This window comes from Orcinus orca, chromosome 13 (genome assembly GCF_937001465.1).
Source record: "Orcinus orca chromosome 13, mOrcOrc1.1, whole genome shotgun sequence".
In the NCBI taxonomy this organism is placed as follows: domain Eukaryota; kingdom Metazoa; phylum Chordata; class Mammalia; order Artiodactyla; family Delphinidae; genus Orcinus; species Orcinus orca.
The window spans coordinates 37,164,195-37,187,854 of NC_064571.1; the positions used below are offsets into that span (position 1 = coordinate 37,164,195).

The 23,660-nt window shown below is 45.3% G+C and overlaps 1 protein-coding gene across 3 annotated transcripts in view; it reads right to left on the minus strand.

Annotated features, from left to right (window-relative positions):
- SLC1A4 (solute carrier family 1 member 4) overlaps positions 1–23,660 on the minus strand; it is a 110,258-nt gene that overhangs the window by 81,768 nt on the left and 4,830 nt on the right. The window contains exons 5-7 of one of the 3 annotated variants that reach the window (XM_049696413.1): positions 17,500–17,637; positions 16,434–16,529; positions 14,191–14,438 (exon numbers count right to left, since the gene is read on the minus strand). The gene's annotated coding sequence lies outside the window, so the exon portion shown is untranslated. Of the gene's footprint in view, positions 1–12,301; positions 14,143–14,190; positions 14,439–16,433; positions 16,530–17,499; positions 17,638–23,660 lie in introns of those variants that run through there. The other 2 variants (XM_033407203.2, XM_033407204.1) reach the window with 2 other exon arrangements.

Consider the following 23,660-nt stretch of genomic DNA (forward strand, 5'->3'; position numbering starts at 1 on the left):
AATCCCTGTAGCTCTCTAGCCTCGAGACTGAAGAAAGAGCCCAGTAACAGAGACATCAGTGATCTGTTGGACGGGGGATCTTACACAAAGGGTCTTGGATCAACACCCCACCATGTGCAGCAGAAGGCGGGCAGGACATGGCAGCAATCTTCACTACTTGGAGAAAAAGCTACCATTTATAGGGGGAATTGATGTCACGGGGGCTCACCAGTTACCAGGAGCTAATTAAGCCCTCTAATCTGAGGATTGAATAGTCATGTGAGTGAAGCAGGCCCTGGTGGAGCAGGGGATGTACAGAGAGCAAGAGAACGCCCTTTTTTTATTTTTTTGCTGTACGCGGGCCTCTCACTATTGTGGCCTCTCCCATTGTGGAGCACAGGCTCTGGACGCGCAGGCTCAGCGGCCATGGCTCACGGGCCCAGCCGCTCCGCGGCATGTGGGATCTTCCCGGACCAGGGCACGAACCCGTGTCCCCTGCATCGGCAGGCGGACTCTCAACCACTGCGCCACCAGGGAAGCCCAGAACGCCCGTTTTGAATGGCGTACCCAGAGGGGGACGACAACAGCATCTCAGTGTAAACTCAGCAATCAGACCCATTTTACAGTGAGGCCACCATTGTCACCCAGTCCAGGATCAGATGCCCTTTGCTCAGACTACAGACAAAATGTAAGATGTGTAACAGGCACAACACAGTGAAGATCATGACCATTAAGCAAAATACAAGAAGTAACAGCATTCTGAGATCATACCACTCCTGCCTGTGGTTTACGTCCTGGCCAGCAGTGCCATACCACCCTTCCACCCTCAGTCCCCACAGCCCGTGCCGGATACTGGAGAGGCGGTATGATATAATGATGCTTTTCTCCAGTAGGGACCTGGGATTAATTACCTTAGTAGTCTTAGGTGGGCCTGGGTAGAAGACAGGTGAAATCTGTTAAGTCCCTTCCTAATCTTATTCCCCATGGGACAGCACCCATGGGCAACAGGATTAGAAACCGAAACCACCGGGGACTTACCTGCCAGTTCCAAGGCCATTTATAATACTTTCCCCTGGGAGTAGATCCTACGGCAAAGGCAAAAGTGAGTTACTGTCCTGACAGATAGTTGGCAATGGTCCTTCGGTGGTCAACAGCTGAACTCGGATGGTATTGACTAGTTGCCTTTGGGTTAACATGGTGTAGGCACTAGGACAATTGCTCCTGGGATGTCCAGTTATAGTTCGTAGGGTTTGAGTTAGCCTCCTGTCCGCATGTTGACAGAGAGTTTCTGTTTCCGTTGTTAAGTAGTCCATTCGTCCTTTCCATTAGCCTGGCAGCAGTGGGGTTGGAGGGTAGGTGGAAACGCCCGTGTAGATCATTTTTATCAGCCCATTCCTGAGCTTCACGGCCAGTAAAGCGGGTTCCTTGGTTGCTGTTGACGTCCATGGGGGTCCTGTATGTCTCGCACAGCTCTAGACCCTGAATAGTGTGTGTTTGTTTGTTTGTTTGTTTTAGCATTGCTGGACAACTTGGGTAAACGTCTTCCACCTGTTGTAACACACTGTAGACTGGACATAGCTGTTGTTCCACTATGTAGTTGCTCTGTCCCCTTCCACAGCTGGGACCAGAAGCCCAAAGTTACTTTATTATTTGGCCATTGCCACAGGCCCCAACCAAACCCTTCCAGATAACTGGCCATATCCAATGCACAAGCCTGTCCCTGAGTTAATATACCTAAACCTTGTGTCTGTGATTGTTTAGGGGTGATGAGTCAGGGGCATGCCTGTCTTTTGTAGATAATCCAGGTCCTTGCATTTGTCTGTATTCACCAGCAATCTGCATGCAGTCAGAGGAGCCACGAGCCTAGGGCTGCTACTTTGGAACTGGAGAGTCTCTGAGGTTAATAGCATATCATTGATATAATGGAAGAGGAAGACACCTCTCACAGTAGACAGCTGCCACAGGGCCCCACAGGCTAGTGGACAGCCATCTGGGGATCACCCCTACAACTTGCCATTCCCTGTCCTATTTCCCGACATCTCAGCACTCATGGGAGTTTCCTCAGCCTCCTGGCTCGTTCACCAATTTTGGGGCTGCACCCTGCAGGCCTGCAAGCCTTGTAGTTGCCCAGCCTCAAGACTGAAGAAAGAGCCCAGGGACAGTGACAGAGACATTAATGATGTGTTGGACAGGGGGATCTTACACAAAGGGTCCTGGAGCGACACCCCACTGTGCGCAGCAGACGGCAGACAGGACATGGCAGCAGTCTTTACCACTCAGGGGAGAGGAGGCTTCCATCTACAGGGGGAATTGACGTCAGGTGGGTTCATCACTTATCAGGGACTAATTAAGCCCTATCTCACTTTCCCCCTATCATATAGAAAATAAGAACACATACTGCGCTAAGTGTGGGCCATGCTGGGATGAGTCTGGCCCAGCAACTGTGCAGGAGGAGGGTGAACTGTGCCACTGCCTGGAGAGCGGCTTGAACACATGCATTATGTGTGGCCAGAAGAATGTTCGTGTTCTTTTCATCTGGAAATTCCTCTTCTAGAAAAGGAGGCATAACCAGCAATGCATTTCAACTTAGCACACTGGATCTGAGCACAGGGGCTGGAGCCAGACTGACTAGTTCAAATCCTGGCTCTGCTCTCGCTAGGCCTCAATTTCCCCATCTGTTTACACAGGGATTGTAAAATGTTTTAGGGCTGTTATCTAGATTAAATGTTTGTTAATACTTGCAGAGTACTTACAACAGTGCCTGGCACGTAGTGAGCACTGGGTAAGTATTAGCTATACATGCGGTGTTATCTATGATAGCAACATACACACACAAAGGAAATAAATTAAATATCCCATATTAGGAAAACAAATAAACCATGGCACACTTATACACTAGCATTTTATGAAGGCATTGAAATATCAATAGTATTTTAAAAGAGTATTTCAAGACATGGTGATGATGAAAATAAGTAAGCCTCCCCACCATAATGAAAAGAACTTTATGTCGGATATTAGAAAAGTTAAAAAATTTGAATGAACATCATGATCTCCACCCCATCCTTTTTTTTTTTTGCAGTACGCGGGGCCTCTCCCTGTTGCGGCCTCTCCCGTTGCGGAGCACAGGCTCCGGACGCGCAGGCTCAGCGGCCATGGCTCACGGGCCCAGCCGCTCCGCGGCATGTGGGATCTTCCCGGACCGGGGCACGAACCCGCGTCCCCTGCATCGGCAGGCGGACTCTCAACCACTGCGCCACCAGGGAAGCCCCCATCATTTTTTTAATAGACTTTATTTTTAGAGCACTTTTAGGTTTACAGCAAAATTGAACAGAAAGTACAGAGATTTCCCATATACTCCCCGCCCCCATTCATGCATGGCCTCCTCCACTATCAACATCCCCCACCAGAGCAGTACATTTGTTACCAACGATGAACCTACATTGACACATCATTATTGCCCAAAGTCCATAGTTGACATCAGGGTTCACTCTTGGTGTTGTACAACGTATGGTTCTTTACAAATGTATGATGACGTGTATCCACCATTACAGTATCACACAGAGTAGTTTTGCCACCCTAAAAACCCTCTGTGCTCCTCCTATTCATCCCTCTCTTCCCCCTAGGGTCAGGCAACCATTGATCCTATTACTGTCTCCTTACTTTTCCAAGAATGTCATATCGTTGGAATCTTACACTAAGTAGCGTTTTCCAACTGGCTTCTTTTACTTAATAATATGCATTTAAGATTCCTCCATGTCTCCTCGTGGCTTGATAGCTCAATTGTTTTTAAGCCAAATAATATTCCACTGACTGGATGCACCACAATTTATTTTATCCATTCACTTACTGAAGGACATCTTGGTTGCTTCCAAGTCTGGGCAATGATGAATAAAGCTGCCATAAATATGTGTGCACTTTTTGTGTAAACCTAAGTTGTCAACTTATTTGGGTAAATACCAAGGAACACAGTCACTGGATCAAACGGGAAGAGTATGTTTAGTTTTGTAAGAAACCTCTGAACTGTCTTCCAAAGTGGCTGTACCACTTTGCGTTCCCATCAGCAAGGAATGAGGGTTCTTGTTGCTCTACATCCTCACCAATATTTGGTGTTGTCAGTGCTTTGGACTCTAAAAGGTGTGTAGTAGTACCTTGTTGTTTTAATTTGCAATTCTCCCATGATCATGATCCCTTTTAAAAATTAAATTTATAATGTATCTCTTAACTTTTTCAGATGTTTGCTTTATTTTGTTTACTGAGATTCTCCTTGTTTTATATAGAATCTCTCTTCAAGAGTATATTTTACCTTGTTTACTATTATTCCACCTGCTTTCAAAATATCTACTTGTCTTTCAAATGTCAAATAAAAGTTTGTTTACTTCTAAGTACAAGACTTCCCTCCTCTGCGAATCCCAACACCATTTCTGGAGGGGTGTCTGTTGAGGGTCTTGCGACCCTTTATGTAAACGAGGACTCAAAGTGTTGGGTTTAAAACTGAGAAAAAGGGGCTTCCCTGGTGGCGCAGTGGTTGACAGTCCGCCTGCCGATGCGGGGAACGCGGGTTCGTGCCCGATCCGGGAAGATCCCACATGCCGTGGAGTGGCTGGGCCCGTGAGCCATGGCCGCTGAGCCTGCGCGTCCGGAGCCTGTGCTCCGCAACGGGAGAGGCCACAACAGTGAGAGGCCCGCGTATCACACACACAAAAAAAAAACTGAGAAAAAGTAGTTAGCACTTTTAGGTTGCTGGCTCTTCCATTCACTTCTGCCTGCAGGATTTAGTAAACTGAAAAAGTCACATTTCAAAATATTCTGAGATTATGGTCTTATTTCCGTACAAATTAGAAAATGACAAGTGAAAACAGCACAGAGAGGTAAGTGACTTGTTGGAAGGCCACACACCTGGTTGGCGATGAGTTCCCAGCTGGGCCACCTGCCTTGCCTCAATATATTTGTTCTAAGCCCTGATACCTGGGGTTCCGAGATAAACACAAGACAGATCTCAGGGATCTGGGTTTCTTTCCAGAACCTCCTGCCCTACCAGGCCCTCAATGAGCTGTCAGAACTATCAAACAGTTCAGCTACAGCAAGAGTTAAATGGTGTGCTAGGCTGGAAGAATTGACCTGGTTTAAATATTGGCAGGAAGGGCAACAGGGGCTCAGCTAAGGTTGTCTTCCCTTTGTTGACCGCTGACCTAGCAAATGAACAGTGCTGGGCTGTAAAAGTCCTGAGAGCAGCGGGTAGGGTTTTGCTCCCCACTTGCCCAGAGCAGGGATGATCAATATTTGTTAGCTGTTTGAAGGAAGGTAAAATTAGGCACAGGTGTCTTGGCCATGCCTCTTAGCCATTATCTGTGGAGCTGTTAAATAACCCAGTGAAAGGGGCTGAGCCCTGAGACCTAGGGGCTTTAAGACAAAGGCAAGGCTGACCCTACTGGCCCAGGGGTCTTGGTTTCTTTCCAGAAGGTCATGAGTCTCCGGCAGTAGTTCAGGGAAGCTGCTGGCTTCTGTAACTGGGCATTTTAGGGAGATCACAGAGGCTGTGACCACTTGAAAGGCTTGGACAACAAAATCAAAACGGGCCCTGTTAGCCAAGATTTCCCCAGCAAGGTTCAGCTGTTTACTGGTGCTGAACTAGAAAGAGTTGAGAGGAGCCCAGCTGCCCTGCGGGGAGGTGGAGGCTGTTGGCAAAACCCATTTAGTAACCACTCAGGGAAGCCCCCCAAGAGAGGGATTTAATTTTCCTTAGGTCTGAGGTCAATGGCTGCCACAGGAAGTAAGGGACAGGATTTAAACAGTAAAATTACTGACTGTACTAAATGGCTGCAGATCACCAGGCATTTGCATCTACAGTAATAACCTCCACAACAAGCCTGTGAATCCAATAGGGGAAGGTCGTGACTTGCCCAAGGTCACCCAGATGGTCAAATTGAGAGCTGTGATTCCAGGCCATCTGCTCCACTACAGAGCCCAGCTCTTCACGATGCCAACTTCCAATGATGAGAACATGATTTAGACTCTGTTGTCAAGACAAAGGGAGCTTTAAAAGATAAATGCATAAGAAGACAAAAGGAACACAGCTTCTCAAAGAACAGATTTGAAATATTCTGCTGTGTTCATAGCAATTTTCTTCCCCACCTTGGAAGACTGGCATTGGTTCTATCCTCCCTGACAAGAGTTAGCCCCTGCCATGGCTCATCAGGCTCCCCCAAAGATACTCCCACACCCCCCAGTTCTGGGGGGAGGTTTGTGCCTCCCTCCCTATAGCAGATCGACTAGGGAGAATCTAATGAAGTGGGGAGATGGGTTGTTAATTCTACCTTTTCCTAAGTGTTTCCTGATTTGCCTTAGACACAGACTAACTTCTTCCAAGACCAGTGCCACTGGTATAGCATAATCGTTTATGTAACCTTGAAAATGGTGCAGTGGTTTTAAAGTTATGTCCAGTTGTGCTTTGGAGTTAAGCTTTATTTCTTTAAGACCCTCACAACATTGCACAAAAAAGCAGTTGCTGAACCATATATATGGTATAATACCATTTCTATAAAAAAAAATCTCTATATAATTTCATGTATTTTCATAGGAAACAATCTGAGAGGATGCTTAGTAAACTGCAACCACAGTTAGCTTCAGGGAGCAGGTTCACAGCTCTGCTGTGTTTGTGTAAAGGGCCCTTACACTTCTTCCTCCCCGTACTTCTATATCGTTTGACATTTTTATAACAATATGAATTATTATTTTAAAATTTATATACAGTAAAATGCACTCTTTTTGGTGTACAGTTCTATGAGTTTTGACAAATGTGTAGATTTGTGTAACTACCATCACAATCAGAACCACATGATCCAGCATTTTCACTTCTGGGCATTTACCTGAAGAAAACAAAAACACTAATTTGAAAAGTTATACGCAGGGGCTTCCCTGGTGGTGCAGTGGTTGACAGTCCGCCTGCCGATGCAGGGGACATGGGTTCGAGCCCTGGTCTGGGAAGATCCCACATGCTGCGGGGCAACTAAGCCCACGCACCACAACTACTGAACCTGCGCTCTAGAGCCCGTGAGCCACAACTACTGAGCCCACGTGCCACAACTACTGAAGCCCGCATGCCTAGAGCCTGCGCTCCGCAACAAGAGAAGCCACTGCAATGAGAAGGCCGCGCACCGCAACAAAGAGTAGCCCCCGCTCGTCACAACTAGAGAAAGCCCGCATGCAGCAACGAAGATCCAACACAGCCAAAAATAAACAAATAAATAAAATGTATTTTTAAAATAAATAAATAAATAAAAATTTAAAACTAAACAATAAAGAATATAGTCCTATCACCTAAAAAAAAAATCCCTTTACAGTCAACCCTCTCTCTATCCCAACCATTGGAACCAGTGAGCGGTTCTTCATCACTCTAGTTGTGCCTTTTCCAGAACGTCATGTCAATGGGATCTTACAGTATGCAGCCTTTTGAGCTTGGCTTCTTTCATTCAACATAACTATTTTGAGGTTCATTCATGCCATTGTGTGTATCACTAGTTCATTCCTTTGACTGCTGAGTAGGATCCCACTGGATGATGTATGCAGTTTGTTTCCCATTCACCTCTTGAAGTATATTAGGCTGGTTCCTTGTTTTTGACAATTATGAATAAAGGAGCTATAAACACTCATGTGCAGGTTTTTACATCAACATAATTTATTTTGGGTAAATACCTAGGAGTAGGATTGCTGGGTCATATATTAAGTATATGTTTAATTTGATAAGAAATTGTCAAACCACTTTCCAAAATGGCTGTACCATCTTACATTATGAAATAAAGAAATGTATGAGCGTTCCAGTAGCTCTGCATCCTCTCCAGAACTTGTACTTGATATGATAAGTGTTTTGGATTGTAACCATTCTGGTAGGCGATAACCTCATTGTGGTTTTAATTTGCATTTCCCTACTGAGTAATGGTATTGAGGATTGTTTCGTGTGCTTCATTTTTTTGCTATCTTTCTTGGTAAAGTGTCTATTCAATTTTTGCACATGTTTTTGGATTGTTTGTTTTGTTACAGTTGAGTTGCATTACTATTTTTAAGAGCTCTATTGATACTAATTGACATACAATATACTGCATGTATTTAAAATGCATAGTTTGATAAATCTGTCATAAGCATACACCCATGAAACCACTGCCACAACCAAGATAATGGACACATCCATCACCCCCCAAAGCTTCCTCATGCCACTTGATAATCCTTTTTCCATTCCTCTTCCTGCCAACACCCACTCCCCAGGCAACCGGTGATCTGTTTTGCGAGTCAGTTTGCATTTTCCAGAATTTTATATAAATGGAATCATACAGTATGCACTTTTTAAAATCTGGCTTCTTTCACTTAGCATAATTGTTCTGCGATTCATCCATGTATGTATCAATAGTTCATGCCTGTTTTATTGCTGAGAGTATTATTTCATTGAATTGGATACACCTCAATTTGCTTATACATTCACCTGCTGATGGACATTTTCAACGGTTACCAAAACAGCTGCTATGAACATTCATGTACAAGTCTTTGGGCATATGTTTTCATTTATCTTGGGTAAATATAATACAATAAATACCCAGGAGTGGGATGACTAGGTCATACAGTAAGTGTATGTTTAACATTTTAAGAAACTACTAAACTGTTTTCAAAATACTTGCATCATTTCACATTACTCTCTTAATAAAAGTTTTTTTAAAATGGTTTTACTGGTATTCACTGATCACTGTGTATAAACTTTCCTCAGTCACAGAATTTAGGGTGAGAGTTGAGAGAGAGCTAAGTTCTTTCTCATAATAAAAGGAAAGAATTGGATGGGTGGTGTAGGGTAGGGCCTCCAGATGGAGCTAGGAATTTGGGCCCTGATGGCAGAAACACAGAAGATTAAAAGACCCCGTGACTGTGTAGCCACAGTCAGTTGGGAAGAACACAAATGTCTCCTGTGGGATTTTATGGCTGTGTGAGTTGTAAGCTGTGCTATATAAAGACCTCTTCAGTCATCTGCCATGAAATCTCCAGTGAACTCTGTACTGCTCACCACTGCTTCTGAGTAAGTGAATTCTGTGGGCCAGTGTTTTCCAAACTGCAGATAAACACCTATTCCATGACTATTATTCTTCTCTAAAAGATTCACTTTCACCAATTCATTTCATCTTTGTCTCAATCTTAAACTGATAAAGTTTTTTAAACTACTTAAATTAAAAACATGAGTCCCTGAACTCCTGACTCACCTCATGGGCCACCAGGGGGACTCACTGCACACTCTGTGAAAGGCTGTCTTGGGGTACCGGGGAGGTTAAAAAACCCTTCCCTCTACCCTCTTCGTTTCAATACATTGGTCATTTGAATCAAACTGATTAAAGAGAGATTAATAGGAGAAAAGATTATTTTGCATACATATGAGGGCCTTACAGAAAAAAAGTGAAAACCCCAAAGAAGTGGTTAGACCTGAGGACTTATATACCATTTTAACAAAGAGTAATAAACTGTGGAGAAGTAAGTAGACAAAGGAAGGAATAGGGGTTGGACTTCTAGGGGTATAAGTTGTGGGAAGGTAAATATATGGGGGAAGCTAATGGATTATAATGGATAATAGGGTTATTTAGTAAGGTTTGTTATGTTCAAGTTGGTGCTTTCTCCGCTGAAAAAGCTTCTCCTCTCTGGTGATTGAGTCCTTCTCCTTTTTCTGGTATTTCTGGAAGATTTATGTTACCTTAACAAAGGGAAAGTTATGCCCTGCTTTTAGACAGACAGCTAATTGTCTTCAGTTAAAAACAACCCTTGCCAAAGTGGCATATTTTGGGGTGGCATATTCTGATCCCCTTTAAGGGAAACCTGAACAAGGCTCAGAGCCCAGTGGCTGCATGAGGGGTGTCAGCTGCAAGAGATAAGAGGACAACTACTTACATACACTTATACTTATGTGTGTTCTATTGTGAGTATGTTACCGAATGCAAGTACGTGTGCCCGATGCACAGTGAGGCCAAACAAACCAAAACGTCTGTGTTCGGAGCAGAGTGAGGTTTATCTGAAATTCATCAGAAACCTGCACTTGTCAGAATGTCCCTCCTATGACTCTTCCTGACGGTGAAGCACTTTTGCAAAAGCATCAGAGTACAACGATAACTGTCTATAAACAACCGAAAGACTTTAAAAGACATGGTTAAACACCTGCTTACGATGTAATCGATAAAGAAACGAACTATGACTGTTAGCATTTTATCAGGACATACCAGGTGTTTAGAAATTCCATATCATTTTTAGAACAATCTGTATTAATATCATTTATCCATAGAGTATAACCTGAGAAGGCTTATCATTCATTTGGTAACGCTTTCTGTGTAATTTAACATTACCAAATAATCCTAGTTAACTTAATCTCTCTCTCTCAGATGCCTCAAGGTTCCTCTGAAGTATCTCAAAGTTAGCTTCAGGTCAAAAGAAATTCAGTTAGAATCTGATATTTGGGAAGTTTGTCAAAAATATCAAAGAGGTTTCAAAACACTTGGTCAAATAAGATCACAGGTCACTGTGAAACAGTACTTAAATTCACTTAACCAAAGTGGCAAAAGATTTCAAAAGCAAACACAGATCACTTAAAGGCAAAGAACCTCACACAATCTGTTATTGAAAGCAGTATTCCAAGAAAACTTTGCTCTCTTAACAAAGTTCTCTGTCTAGTCTTGCACCAGTCTACTTTTAATAACAAAATTCATTTACCTAATTAAATTTAATCCAATCTTGGCTAATCCTGACCATGTACAAAACTCTTTTCTTAAGGTTCCTTTTCCACAAACTTCCCATCACTTTCTGTATCCACATTATATGTCCCCTTCTCCCACTTTTTTTTTTTTTTTTTTTAACCATCTAGAAACAACCAGGTCTAGGACAAAATTACTTTCTTTTCCCTTAACAAAATGCAGTTCCATTCCTCACACTCTGTTTTACTGAAAACACACATCTTACTTTCCTAACATATTGAAATGTTTCTCTTGTTTTAGTAGATTTAATCACATATAATTTTAACCCTTAGAAACCTTAATCTCCAGCAAAAAACCAAGGAGCAAGTAATTGTGAGCTATCTGTCAAACCAGCATTTCCTGATTAGAAAACTTATGCTTTAGTCTTCCTCTCCTAAGAAGGCAAAGGTAGGTAAACTTACCACCCAGCAATTAATGTTCCAATATTTTATCCTATCTGAAATGACCCAGATAGTCGATGAATTCTCACCATTCAACTTAATTTAGTTTCAAGTTATCAAGTTACTTTCCTTGCTGACAAATTCACAACAGCTAAAATAAGGTCTTATTTGACCTCTAGTAAACCTAGGTACAACAGAAGTACTATACTTAACATTATGACACTAAAGACATGTCAATATTAGTCAAACCAACAAGCTTAAGCTAGCTTCGATACCAGATGTTGATTCAGCACTGAATATCTCCCAGATCACTTGAACCTAAAATTCATTCTGACAAGTTTCTTTTTTATTTCTGAGAATTTATATAAGCACTTAATTTCTTTTAAGCCAATTAAACAGAACTCATCCATGAACCAATCTTGGCAATGCCACTTTGGAGCCAGAGACACCTCGTATCTATAAGGTACATACATATATCTATTTAGACACAGAGATCTTACAATTGTTCTCTGATCACTCATACCTAATTATTCATGGACAAACAGCAAACCAATGCAACGCAGAATTGCAGGTCTCTCAGGGTCACAATTCCCTGGCTCCAGAAAGGGAAATTCCCAACCAGTCCTCTGCCATAGAAAAAGCCAATGCAATAGGGAAGGATACCCTCATGTTGTCAGAGACCAGAGATGTCTCAACCAGCCAACACAAGTACTGATATACACACATAGACAAACAACAAATATCGTCCCACAAACAAAAGATAACACAAGGTGTAGCCCCCAAATTCCACTTCGACTCCGAGATGGAGGCTGCCAGAGTGTCCTGGCTCCCGAAAGAGAATGGGCCCAGAGTGGCTTGCAATGAGCCCTGGATGGCTCACTCCCTGAAAGTGAAGTGAGCCCTAGATGGAGCAAGTAGAATTTTCCCATCCCGCGCAAGCCAGGATGATACACACAAAACCACAAACAACAAATAAGGTATGGTCACACAGAAAATCAGGGGAGGTGTCGTCTAAAAATTCCACTTCCACTCCCAGACAGAGGCCTCCAGATTGGCCCAGCTCTTGAAAGAGAATGAACCCAGAGTGGCTAGCCCAGAGTGGCTCACTTCCCACAAGAGTGAGCCCAGAAGGAGTGGAGAGAATTCCCAGCCTGCATGCATACTGGAGCTACTCACCCCCAAGCGACACCGAAAGTGAACTGTAGCTTAGGACATTCCTTGGCTCCAAACAGACTTGGGCTGAGGCGGCCAGCGCCTGCCACGGAGAGTCTCTCTGAGTTCCCCAGAGCAAAATGAGCTCCGGCAGCTGCCGGGGATTCGGGGAAAGGGCTGCTCCTGGCCAGGGTCGACTTGCCACAGGCATGAGCTCCTGGGCTGGCTCACCAAAACTGTTACCGAATGCAGGTTTGTATGCCCACCCCACGGTGAGGCCAAACAAACGGAAACGTTGAAATTTGGAGCAGAGAAAGGTTTACTGCAGGGCCAGGCAAGGAGAATGGGTGGCTCATGCTAAAAACCGTGAACTCCCTGATGGTTTTCAGGGAGAAGTTTTTATAGACAAAATTTGGGATGAGGGTTGGCAGGGTGTGTGACTTTCTTCTGATTGGTTGGTGGTGAGGTAACAGGGTAATGCTCAGCCTGAAGTTGCCATCCTCCACCTCAGTGGAGGCCTTAGTTCCTACAGAAGAGCTCAAAGGTATTGTTATGTGTATCCCTTCAGGAGGAACCAGGATCCTGCCCCAGGGTTGCACTATTGTTTCTTGACTGCTCCTTCTTTGTTTCTGCACCCCTCCCATTTCCTAATTAGCAACTGTTTGAATCTGCCCTTTGGAACTCAGGGAAGGTCCAGGAGGCTGAATGAAGCCTATTTCCTACAAACAAGAAATGGGGGACATGGAAAGGCTTTTGTGTCCAGGAGGGCCCCACAGGGACCTGCTCAGTTTTCAGGATGTGGCCTCCTAGTGGGCACAAGCCCATGACGTTGGACCTTCGGCTTTCCAGCCCATCAAACCTTGGTGCTGAGCTTGGTACATCACGCGTGCTCTATACACCCTTTTCCAATAAATAGCAGAGCTCACAATTCGTAACCAGGCAGTAAGTGGTCAGTGCCACCTCTGCAGAAGCCCTGGTGCTGGAGGAACTCAGAGGAGGGACCCAGGCTTTTTTCCTATGACTCCTTCTCGTGACATGCACTCCAGTCAGCCCATATCAACCACTGGAGGGGCCCATACGATGCGTCTGCACTTCCTCTATGATATCCAACACTCCCACCAAATCCAGGCCCCTGCCATTTCCACCTATTTCTGGCGGGGGAGTGACTCTGCCTTGAACTGGTGGCACCAGGCAAGGAGCATGGTCTCTGCAGGTTTTGTGCTCAAAGTGGGGCTAAGTTTGCTCTGCGCGTCTTAATCACCCTTCTTGGGCCAGCAAGGATTATGAGTTATGGCAAAGGAGGGAGGGGGCCTATCACCTGCGAAGAAACTCTGGCTCCCAGCTAGCCTTCCAGACCACGTTCCGACTAGCAAGTACCTGCCACGGCCTGAGGGTACTTTGAAAGGTTACTGAGACAGCTGAGGCCTCATCGCGGGAAGGGGTGAGGGCAGTGAAGAAGGCAATGGGGGGTGGGGGGTGGCGATTTGGACTAAGTTCCTTTGGAGTCACGTCTTTCTCTAGAACTGGGCTTATATAATTTGTTGCTTGAGAGCTTTTCAAGAGTTTAGAGTCGTGGTTCTCAAAGGGCAGTCTCTGGGTCAGCAGTCTCCGCGCCACCTGGGAACTTGTTTGAAATGCAAATTATCAGGCCACCCCAGACCTCTGGAGGTGGAAGCCAGCCCTCTGCGTTTTCAAAAGCCCTCTGGGTGATTGTGATGTAGGCTGAAGTTTGAGAAACTGTAGAAAGTGACTCCTTAAAAACATTCCCCACCAGCCCACTCCTGATCACCTCGTCTCTCTCTCACACACACGCACGCACGGACGCACTTGACTCGGAAAGAGCCAGAGCGTGCATCTGTGAGATGTGGAGCCCGGGTCGCTCCGAAGCTGAGTTAAAGAATCGCAAGGCGTACCTCCCCCTGCTTGCCAACAGGAGCCCTTTGCTTCCGCCACGACTTTCACACAGTCCGTATTCAACTCGCTGTGCCGACCTTGCTTTTGCATTCCAGCGGGGCACAAAGCTGAGGCCTGTTTTCCCATTGTCTGTCAGATGAATGCTTGGATTGGTGTCCGGCTGCCCGCTCGTGCTTGGTAATCCGAAACAGAGACCTGGAAGTCTCGGGGCCAATTCAGGCTTCCTGCCGGGGAGCCAGCTGGAAGCCTGTTGGAGAAGAAAGGACGTTGGTGTCACAGCGCCACCCTGTGGCGGGGAGGGAAAGAGCCACTCTGCACGGCGGTCTGCATTGGGCTTGGAGTCTGCAGAGACCTTAAACCTCATCAAATCCAAACATAACAAAACGCCCATTTAAAGAGCATTTACTGTGTGTTAAGCACGGTAATCATTGCCTCAGAGTTTCCTACGCGGTAGATAAGGTCACACAGCTGCTAAAAGTGAGCCAGGCTATAAGTCCCCAAAAGTCTGTAGGGAGGTGACACAACTAAGTACCCATCTGTCCTTTCATGCTCTTCCAAGTTCCAGTGGGGAATGCTCTTTATAGCCCTGCTTCTCAAACCCACAAGTGCAGGCAACACCTGGGGATCTTGTTACAATGCAGATCCTGATTCAGCAGATCTGGGCAGGCACCCAAGATCCTGCATTTCTAAGGGCTCCCAAGTGATGCTGATGCTGGATCACGGACCACACTAAGAGGCAAGACCCAGAGCAGTGCTGTCCGGTAGAACACGGAAGGGTCTAACCCCACGCTGTCCAACACATTGGCCACTAGCCACCTGTGGCCATCGAGCACTTGAAATATGGCTACTGCAACTGAGAAACTAAAATTTTCATTAATTTCAACTACTTTAAAAGTAAATAGCCCCTCTGTGGCTAGTGTATCCCATACTGGACAGAGCAGGGTCCCTCATGAGGGGGGGCTTAGGCTAGCTTGTTATAGAAGAGCCAAAATTCCATGGTAGGTTAAAGCAGGATTATTGATTAACAGATTTTTAGAGCCATGGGAGATTAATAGACTCCAACCTTGAAGATGTGGTATATATATACAATGGAATATTATTCAATCAAAAAAAAGTGAAATAATGCCATGTGCAGCAACATGGATGGACCTAGAGATTATCATACTAAGTAAAGTAAGCCAGACAAAGACAAATATCATATGCTATCGCTTATATGTGGAACCTAAAAAAATGGCACAAATGAACTTATTTATAAAACAGAAATAGATTCACAGACAGAAAACAAACTTATGGTTACCAAAGGAGAAAGGGGGTAGGCATAAATTAGGACTTTGGTATTAAAATATACATACCACTATATATAAAATAGATAACCAACAAGGACTTACTGTATAGTACAGGGAACTATACTCAATATCTTGTAATAACCTATAAGGGGAAAGATTCTGACAAAGAATATATATACTCTTCTTCAACATGGCTGTTGCCAGGAGGCCACAGGTGGGCCTCTCGATAGGGCTGCTCATGACAACGTCGCCCCCAAGAGCAAATGATGAGAGAGCAAGAGAGAGGACCTAAAATGGAAGCTGCAGCCTTTCGTAACCTCAACATGATGTGCTGTACCATCAACCCTGCTGCATTCTGTTGACCACAGAGTAACCCTGTTGCATTGTGGGAAAGGACTGCATAGGTGTGAGTACCCAGAGGTGGGGGCCACTGGGGGTCATTTTGGAGGCTGCTCATCACAAAGATGAAAAAGAAGATAAAACTCACCTGAACCCTCACTCTCCATAAATGATCACTGTAGCACTGAGAGGTAATTCCTGTACGTCACACGTGTATTTGTATGTGTGTGTATGGCAGATTTTTTTTCTGACTCTTAACTCATATATTAGGCTCTGTATTTTTCCTCCATTTCCCTTTCAGCTGGAAATCCAGGCTTTGTTTAACCTCCTTCCTGCACGGAAGATATGCACTCAATTTTTATTATTCTACTGGATACCCTAAATTGCAAACATGCTTATCTGATGCGACAAAATATAAAGTGAATCAATGTCTTTATTCTCCTCCTAAACAATTCAATGATATTAAAACATTAAATCAGATCATTAAGCTCCCATTTTATAATTACTGTTGTCTAGTGTTTTAGTCCTATCTCATTTTTACATATCCTAAATTAGTTTTATAAATTATTATTATTGTTTTTAGATTTACCCCCTGGTTTACCTGTTTCTTTACTCACCAATGCTTCTTTCATCCCAAAGCAAGGTGAAGTCTTGGCACCTGAAGGTTTCTTTCTTTCTTCCTTTCTTTTTTTTTTCTTGAAAGCTCAGCATTTCTAGGAGTTTGTAACAGGAGAATTTTCAAATCATCTAATTCCCATGTTGCTGGTAATCCCTTTATTTAAGTATTGTAGCAGGGCTAGTATACTTCTTCCTTTTGAAAAACTTAAACCCATTGAAGAGATTAGGCATCTGAAGGGGGCAGGCTGGAGAGAGGTCTTGAGGCAGCAGGGAGTTAGGGATGAAGGGAAAAAGGAAAGGCAGGTATTTGAGGAGGGAGGTGGCAAGACCTCAGAGGTGATACTTCAGAGGGTGGGTCTGAGGAAGCCAGTCTCCAGGATTTCCAAGATTCCTGCACCCAGGCCAGGCACTAAAGCCCACAGGGACCGAGTGGGCTGGGGAGGGGAGGGCTGCTGTGGGATCTGTGCGTATATATGGTCAAAAATCACAGAAGCATACTGGGGTTTTGCTGCTGTGGACCACGGATCCCAGCACAACTGTGGTGATGGGGACACCTGAGAATCACTGAAGGCAAATTCCCATCAGGACAAGTGAGGGTTAGGAGGCAGAATTAAATTGAGTAAAAGGAAATAAAGGACTTAAACATTTCTTGCTCATATAGTTTGCAGGCTGAGATTCATACGTGCTACACACACACACACACACACACACACACACACACATTTCAACTGTAGTCTAGTTGTACTTTTGCATCCTGCTTTTTCACCTAGCTTATATTACGGACATGATGCAATGTGATTATCTACACTCCCCAACCATGTCCACAAAGTTTCCATGGAGAGAGCCATACATCAGGGGATGCCCTGCTTCACTGGCTGTGAGGGCAAAGTGCAAGGTCACATTCCTTTCACTCTTCAAAGACCCAACGCCCCAGAGAATCTATCAGGAGAAGCCCTTTCTTCGATCCCCAGGAGTCCTTGGCCCTATTATAACCTACTATAACCCCAGTCCCTCAACCCCGTGTGTCTCAGCCCAGCAGGAGAGGCCTGTTCTGGTGACTCTCACCTGGAGGCTGGGACACCTTCTCCTCCCTGGCTAGTAGGTGGCTGCTTCTTGGCTGTCACAAGATGTCACCAGCGACTTAGCAGGTGGATGCATTTCCTGTCCTTAAGGATGACAGTGACCCAGGCTATTTCCTCAACCCTGAAATGAAGCTATTAGTTACCATTACAGGTTTTCTGTGAATTCAATGTAAAAAAAAAGGTTAAAAGTATTGTGATGATCACTAAGTCTGACACCCACGTTCTCATTCTCCCCCTTCTGGAAATGTGGTGGAATTGCACTTCCTTACCCTCTCGAGGCCTCTGAGTTTTGGGAGCCCAAGAAGAGTGGGTGAAAGCGACCCATGTCACTTTGACCCTATGAGCCAATCCATAACTTGTCACATTTTCCATCTTCCTACCACTGCTGCTGTCGCCATTCCACATGGTGGCTACTCCATCAGCTGTGGTCCCTGAATGAGGCCCATGGAAGAGAGGCCCCAGCCACCTCAAGATAGGCAGGTGGAATGAATATAAAATAAATCTTTGTTGTTCTGAGCACTGAGATCTGGACATCATTTGTTACCACAGCATAACCTAACCTACCCTAACTGGTTAAATTTTTTTTAAAGGATGAACCTACTCAACGTTACAGAGGCTTAATATTAAAGCAGAAAAGAGGAGAGGATGCAGACTATGTTAGGGTTCTTCCCCATTCCTCACTCATTGACAGGGGGTTACAGCTGCCTTGAGACAGAACAGCTTCAATGCCTGGACATTGTGTAGAACACTCTCCTTTCCACCCCTGGGTGAGTCCAGCTAATTATTTTGAGGACATCTCTGCCAGGCCTCCATCTTGCCTGTGAAATCTATGGCCCTGGTGGAGATCTGGATTCCCATTCTGCCCTTGGGCTTTACGAGGGTCTTGACAGCCTGGGCACCATGCCCGTGGCCTTGGTGGTGTTGACCTGCATCTTCTTTTGATCCTTCTTGCTGTGCTTCTTGGCAAAGTGCATGTTTCTGAGGAACTTGGGTCCATGCCCTTAAGAGATTCAGATCTTTTTGATCAGGGTTTCTTGATGCCATTTCTGTGCTATATGGGGAAGGGTTGTACATGGTGTGGTTCTTGGCCTCAGCCATGTCTGCAAGGAAGCCGAAGGCTCCTGAAGCACCTTGAACCAGAGGAGAAATGTAACTTCTTTTTTAAATTAGGAGGAAAAAAGTGAACTTTTAAGTTGGACAAAATATTTTCATATATAATATTAAAATGATCACTTTTGGGGACTTCCCTGGTGGTCCAGAGGGTAAGACTCCGTACTCCCAAGGCAGGAAGTCTGGGTTCCATCCCTGGTTGGGGAACTAGATCCCGCATGAAACTAAGAGCCCACATGCTGCAACTAAAAAAAAAAAAAAGATCCCACATGCCACAACTAAGACAGGGCGCAGCCAAAATAAATAAATAAATATTTTAAAATAAATAAATAAATTAAATGATCACCTTTATACCAACCCAGTAACCTCCTTCTTCTATAGTAATAGAACCTCTGCGCAGGCTCAGCGGCCATGGCTCACGGGTCCAGCTGCTCCGCGGCATGTGGGATCTTCCCAGACCAGGGTTTGAACCCATGTCCCCTGCATCAGCAGGCGGATTCTTAGCCACCGCACCACCAGGGAAGCCCCAAGCCTACTTTCTAATAATAAAGGGGGAAGAAGGTTCTTCACTTTTTTGTGTGTAATGAATTATGAATGCGTTCCAAGGTCAATCGGAAGAAACCAGGAGAAGGAGAGGTTGAAAGCAAAGAGTGACCCAGGACGATGGTTAAGTGCAAGGGCACTGAGAAGGCAGGACGAAAGGGAGTGCAGAGCCCAGGTGGAGGGGCCTGGCCCTGATGGTGGGAGGGACACCACTCCACTCGGATTAAGGGGAATGGCAGATGAGGGGATCTGCGAGCAGGAGACTTGAGATTTGGGAGCAGGAAGTTGAGGCAGTCCCTTCCTTTTCTCAGGGAAGCAGGAGGGGAGAGAGAAGTAAGAAAGTCAAGCCGGGGGGCTTCCCTGGTGGCGCAGTGGTTGAGAGTCCGCCTGCTGATGCAGGGGACGTGGGTTCGTGCCCCGGTCCAGGAGGATCCCACATGCCGTGGAGCGGCTGGGCCCCTGAGCCATGGCCGCTGAGCCTGCACGTCCGGAGCCTGTGCTCCGCAACGGGAGAGGCCACAACAGTGAGAGGCCCGCGTACCGCAAAAAAAAAAAAAAAAAAAAGAAAGAAAGAAAGTCAAGCCGGGAGAGTTTATGTAAGTGTTCAGGGGTGGGAGAGTGGGCCCTGCATCCTCCCCATCACTGTCGTGTTGCGTTGTCTAAAAGTACAAGAACTAAAAACCAGACACAGTTTAACTCAGTCTGTCAAGTACCACACAAGGCCATCCCTGAATAGGACTGGAGAAGAAGAAGTTTTTTCTATGATTCGATCATTAAAAACAGGAATATAGAACAGGTTGGTGGCCTATCCAAAAGTTTCAAGCCAAAATGTATTCATTGTCTGTAGTTATCAAATTAAAATAGATCCTTGTGATAAAAATATCAGGATAACTGAGCCCCAAATAAAACACACAAGTGTGGCCATTTCAGCTGTGAATCAGGCACGGCCAGACACCACGCTAAGCTTCTCACATGGCTTAGCTCTCGATCCTGTGAAACAGGTATTTTCATCCTTGTTTTATAGATGAGAAAACTGAAGCCAGGAAAGATTAAATAACTGCCCTAAACCATACAGCTACCAAAAGAGGAGGCCAGAATTTGAACCAAGATGGATCTGACTCCAAAACTCCGCTCTTAACCACTGCCCACTGCCTTCTCTTATCCCAGGAGGAGTGTGCCAGGACCTGTCAGTCCCAAAGTCTTGCTGGCCTTCTAGAAAGCTATGGAGAGTTTATGGAAACAGAACTTCTGGAGGTTGGCCTGATATCTCAGAGTGGCCAGTTGAGAAATCAGGTTAGACACACCCTCTACTCCCTCACCAGCCCAGCTATTGTGCTACAGTAAAAGTCATCTAGCTGGTCGGCGGCCTTGCACTTTCTTCTAGTGGATGTCATACCTGGTGGCCAAATGAACATCAATAAGTCACGGCTTTTGTCATGTCACTCTGCTACTCCCCACTGACCCACAGGATAAAGTCCAGACTCCTTGACCTGGCACTCAGGGATTCCCCCCCCCTTCCCCAATAATCTAGGCAGGCTACTGCAGTTAGGAACAAATTCAGCTGTATGTGATAGAAAACCCAAAATAACCATGACATAAACAAGAAAGAAGTTTCTCCCTAGTACCTAAATGAAAGTCGACAGATTGGCGGTCCAGGGATAGTACAGCAGCTCCACAGTTATAGGGGTTACAGTTTCATCACTACATCATTTCTAAAGTGTGGCCCTTGTAGTCGTTGTCTCGGATAATGCTAGAGGACCAGTCATCACATATATCTCCCAGACATCAAGATGGAGGAAGGAAGGAAGAAGGGTTAAGGAGGAACTTGTTCTATTTTAAGAGGTTTTCCCAGAAGTTTCTACAAAACATTTCTGCTTACATTTCATTGGCCCACACCAAGTCACATGAAAACACATAGCTGAAAGGGAGAGTGGGACAAGTAAGCATTGTTGCAGGAAGGCTTTAACTAAGGAATAGGGTAGAACAGATATAGGGGTTGACCATAGCAGCCTCTGGCATTTCTAGAGCCGCCCCATCACTAGGTGCTTCCTTGGGAACCCTCTCCAGCTGTCTGGTCCATTCCTGTCTCCTAAATATGAGCCATGCAGGGACTCCCTACTCCGGTCCCCTGGGAGCGTCCCTATCCCTACTTCTGTGTGCAGGTCAAGACTTGATCTCTTTCTTAAGCCTTTCCTAGCCACCCTGACTTCCGGTGACCTTCCTCCTTCCTTCTACAGGATCTCTTGGGAAAGGAAGCAGAGCAGTGGAAAGTGCCTAGACTTCAGAGTCTTGTCGTGGCTCTTCTCCCACCCCTGTGTGATCCTGGGCAGTTTATTTATCTTCCATGAGTCTCAACTATCTCTTCTTAACTTCAACAACCTGGAATAGGGTGCATAGTGAGGTAAGGTCTGAATTAATTTTTAAGTCACTGACTCCTTCTCAGTACAGTTAGGAGAGAGTCATGTTGGAGCAAGGCTTTTTTTTTTTTTTTTTATGAGAGGAGCTGCTATTTGCCCCTTTTAGTTAAAAATTTTTTTTGGCAAACACAGCCTCCCCTGCCCTGGGTGTAAGATCTTTGTCTTCGACAATTAAAAGGAATAACAGGACTTTTTGCTTGATTTAGCAAGGCAACCCTTCACTAAGACCCCTTGTTAGGTAGAGTTCTGAAAAGGGAGGGACGCATTTGCAAAACCATCTCAGAGTCTTAAAGGAGGGAAGGAACGAAGACCCCTTTACCCCAAGCTCTCTGAGATTTAAACTTACAAAAGCTCGTTGGGATGTCATTGACCAAAGTCTGACAGCAGGAAAGGACACCCGGGGCCACAAAAGGGGAAGTTTGAGGGAGGTTATGGGGATTCAGGGATGGTGACCTTCATACAAATACATAATGGCAATCCAGAGGCAGCCACCCTGGCACAGGGTCAGGCTTTGGGAATACATATGTGTACTTTTTTTTTTTTTCCTTTGTCTGCACTGTGCAGCATGGGGGATCTTAATTCCCAGACCAGGGATTGAACCCACCCCCTGTGCATTGGAAGCACAGAGTCTTAACCACTGGACCACCAGGGAAGTCCCACATATGTGTACTAATAAAAAGTATTGCCGCCTTAAAAGCTGGAATGTGGCACTACGGTGGCTGGCAAGGGACCTGTACGGGCAAGGGCATCGCCAAAATCTAGAGCAAGTGCTGTGCTGACCTACGCAAAACCAGTCTTCAACAGCGACGCCTTGTGGCGGAAATCGAAACAACAGCGCTGGTGAGCTGGTATGGCTCATAGTACTGACCTCTTCCGACTAAAAATATAGGATTCTTGGAAAGTTTAAAGGGATGGCTCAATAGGTAGATGATTAGATTTTCCACTAATAAAAGTAGATGGGAGTTATTAATGGTAAAAATAAGAAATGTGACTATATTTGTACCCCAAAGGAGACATACATCATACTTGTGTAGAGTGTCACCCCTGGGTCTGTCTGCAGAACAGGAAACAGAACTTGGAGAGAAGGGTTTCAGCTGGCTGTCTCTCCTGGGCTGCCTGCCTTGTTGTGTGCTGTCTCCCAGAACTTCTTCAGCTCCACTTACAGCCTGGCTTCTGGACCTTGTGATCCCAGCAGTGACAGGGCAGGGAGCATAGGACGGCCCCAGAAGGAGGAATCAGGCCCAGACGCAGTCACTAAGTCTCCAACTAATGGAATCCTTTTCAGGGTAATGAAATTGCAGTTAATGCAACTTGTGGCTAGTTCCTCTCAAACTGTGGCGTGGTCCGTTTGTGGCTTCTTGTCATACCCCTGGCAGGAAAGGCCGCTTCTCTGTAATCAGATTGTAGAGCCATGGGGCCTCTTCTAAAACAGGAAGCAAGCTCTTTTTAGAGCGTTCATTTTATTTGTTGTACATTTTAGCAGATTAAGCACTTAGGGTTGGGATTTTTTAAATATTTATTCTTTGGGCCAAAGGAGCATTTTAATAAAGCTAAGTTCTTTGTATAAAGCTTCTCCAAACCATGACTTATTAATTCCTAAAGAAGCAGCACGTGGTCCTCGATTACTGGCAGCCCCTCCTTCTACAGGAGGATACCAGGGAGAGCGCCAACAACAGCAAAGGGGCCCCGAACGGTGACCCTTGCACTGAACTGGCCCACCAGATGTGTTTTGTTCGGGACATTTCACGTGAAAATCCAGATTTATTACTCCTTTTGGACAAATGGGCTTGAATTCTCAGAAGGCAACGAAGAGCAGCTGCAGCCTTCCGAGGGGCGTGGTGGGTGTCCTGTTCTGCCAAAGCTGCCGACACCCCGGTTGTCTTACGCTTGCCCATGTACACGAACCTGCCTGGCTGCCGTGGGGATTTGCATTTGCTCCCCCTTGGCTGGCGTGAGCTGTACACGAGCTTCTGAGCTTCTCTTGTACTGCTCAGCAGACAGCAAGAGCCTGGAAGACAGGAGGCGTGTCCACTTCTTTTCCTGCTCTATCACTAGCGCTGAGCATGGATTCTCA